Source organism: Macaca thibetana, chromosome 7 (assembly GCF_024542745.1).
Source record: "Macaca thibetana thibetana isolate TM-01 chromosome 7, ASM2454274v1, whole genome shotgun sequence".
NCBI lineage: Eukaryota > Metazoa > Chordata > Mammalia > Primates > Cercopithecidae > Macaca > Macaca thibetana.
The window spans coordinates 155,458,750-155,461,812 of NC_065584.1; the positions used below are offsets into that span (position 1 = coordinate 155,458,750).

The window sequence follows — 3,063 nt, forward strand, 5'->3', positions numbered from 1 at the left end:
AATAAGCTAGTGATGAGTAAGTCCAGGACAGAGCAAGACCTGGGTGGAGAGGATATTTACGTGGAGCACACGGGCCAACGTAGAAGGGAAATGATTCCTTCTCCAGGTCTCTCAGCAGGAGGTGGCCTCCTGCTCTCCTCCCACCCACCCCTGTTCTATAGGGATTATTGTTTCCTTATAGAATTCTTGAGCCTGATTGAACTTCAATGATCATAGGCAAGGATCTGTCTTTTTCAAGATAAAGTTTCTTTTATTGCTTTTTCTTATTAAAAAGTACCACCGCTCCACAGGCACGGTGGCTCATGCCTGTAATCCCAGCATTTTGGGAGGTTGAGGTAGGTGGATCACTTGAGGTCAGGAATTCGAGACCAGCCTGGCCAATGTGGTAAAAGCCCATCTCTATTAATAAAACAAAAAATTAGCCAAGGGTGGTGGTGCACACGTGTAATCCCAGCTACTCAAAAGGAAAGAATCTCTTGAACCTGGGAGGCGAAGGTTGCAGTGAGCTGAGATTGAACCACTGCACTCCAGCCTGGGCTACAAAGCAAGACTTGCTTTCAAAAAAAAAAAAAAAAAAAAGTATTACTTCTCATTACAGAAAAATCAGAAAATACTAATAAATGTTAAAGTACTCATAATCTCTCTTAAACATCACTATTAATGCCACTTTAGATTATTAGTACACCCTCCTAGGTAAATACATATATATATGTATATATGTAATATATTTGAGTATATATAGCATATATGATACACACACTAATGTACTTTTTTCAAACAAAAACGGGTCCATCCTGTAGTATGGCTTTGTGCTTTATTTCTCCTCTTTTACCTAACATTTTCTGTGGCTGTAGATACATTTGCCAGCATCATTTAATGGCTGCATATTTTCCTACCACCTGAAGTACAAAGTTGATTTAGCCAGTTCCCTGTTGTTGGACGCTTAGGTTGTTGCAACTTTTTCTCAATTATAATTGTTGTAATGAACATCCATGCAGCTAAATCTTTGCATAAATTCTTTTTTTTTTTTTTTTTCATGCCTCAGGTTTATTTATACAAATAGCACAGGAGGACACCAGCCCCCTGCAGACAGCAGCCCAGGGGGGTCACATCAGTCCTTCTGTCCTCATGTTGGCGGACAGAGATCTCTACTCTGAAGCCTTTGTAGGGGGCCTGGGCACCTTTGGGAGCCTGAGCTGGAACTGAAGCTGGAGCTGCAGCCTGAGCCTTGGTTTGATCCTTGACCTTGGCCTTTGGCTGGCATAGCCTAAGCGCCTTGGCAATGCGGGCACGAGCATGCTTCCCAAGCTTGGGGTGGCCAATGTAGGCAAGCCGATTGAGCTTGCGGCTGACACCCTTTGGGATCTTGGGCTTAACCTCTTTGGGCTTTATGAGGGTCTTGATAGCCTTGGCACGTGCACTCACGGTCTTGGCACTGTTGGCCTGCATCTTCTTTAGGCCCTTCTTGTTGTGCTTCTTGGCAAAGGGCATGTTCCTCAGGAACTTGGAGTCCACCCGCATTTCTATGCCATTTTTGGAATTGGTCGTGTGTGGTGTGGTTCTTGGACTTGGCCATGTCTGCACTGTAAGCCACGGCTCCCAAAGCTCCTAGAACCGGAAGAGCTTGCATAAATTCTTAACCCCTTCATTGGATAAATTCCCAGAAGTTAAATTGCTGAAGCTCCTTCATATTTGTATGTTGGGAAAAATAAACCCAGATATTGGCCTAAAATACTGAATTAACACTAAAAGGTTCCCAGCCTTCAGTGGAGGGTTGGACAACCCATGCCAGTGAGCTCCAGAGGCCATGCTGTTTGCTCTGTACAAGGAAGAGACTCTCCATCCTCATGTGACTATTGGAGATTCCAGCTATGAGAATGGAAGCCACAATTATAACTTCTTGTAAAAGCAAGGGCTCTTCATTAAAAGCCATCTATGGGAGTTATCCATCTTCTGGAGCCTCAAGTGTGGGATACTTTGGAATGCATGTATGTGTATCAGACCTGTCATACTTACCTACCTTTAGCATGTGTGGACATTGCATCCTTCTTTCTCTTCTCTTTGCATACCTTCTTCTCTGCTGGCCACAGGTGAATTGGAATACAAATGGTTTTTGAAATTCTATAGGAATGTCCTGGCCCATTATCAAATAGTGCCTGCTTCTCACTTAACATCTCTGCCCTGAGGGTATTTGGAGTGCAATTCCAAGGCCTCAGAACAGAAGTACAAATTGTCATATCCAGTAGAAAGCAGATCAAAGCTGCATGAGGTGGCTCACACTTGTAATCCCAGCACTTTGAGAGGCTGAGGCAGGCAGATCACTTGAGGTCAGGAGTGCGAGACTAGCCTGGCCAACGGTGAAACCCTCTCTCTATTAAAAATATAAAACTTAGCCGGGCATGGCGGCAGGCACCTATAATCTCAGCTACTCGGGAGGGTGAGGCATGAGAATCTCTTGAACCCGGGAGGCGGAGGTTGCAGTGGTGAGCCGAGATTGTGCCACTGCACTCCAGCCTCCAGCCTGGGTGACAGAGTGAGACTCTGTCTCCCGAAAAAAAAAAAAAAAAAGTAGAAAGCAGATCGAGATCCCCACCCCCAACCCCAACCCCACCTTAGAAATACAATTTAAACTGAATCAGCTTGTGACTAAATCTGTAAGCTAATAATCCTCCCCCAAGGAGAATGGCGGCTGGGTGAGTTGCTGGGGCAGGTAAGGAATTGTAGAGGAATACAAGTGGGGCTGTAGAGGAAAGAGGAAGGTGTGCATTGAAGTTGAGAGTTGGCTTGGGAGTGAGGAAGCTGGGCTCCAGTTCTGCCAGCGATGTAAGGTGTGTCTTTGAGGAAGTTGCCTCCCTACTCTGCTCCTGTTTCTTCATCATTTAACCAGGCACTACCATCCCGTCCTGTTCTCACTACTTTGATCTTTTCCTCACTCATTTAATAATTTTCTAGTAACGTGGTTCAGAGCATTGTTTCATGACTTTTGACAGTCTTTTACACTTTCTGAATCTTGTAGATGGGCTGCCCAGTAACTGATCGCATCTGAATGCCTTGGAGAGTTAG

The 3,063-nt window shown here is 44.9% G+C and overlaps 1 pseudogene; it reads right to left on the reverse strand.

Moving 5' to 3' along the window:
• Positions 1–952: 952 nt before the first annotated feature.
• Positions 953–1,576, reverse strand: LOC126958174 (60S ribosomal protein L29-like; annotated as a pseudogene).
• Between the last annotated feature and the right edge of the window lie 1,487 nt (positions 1,577–3,063).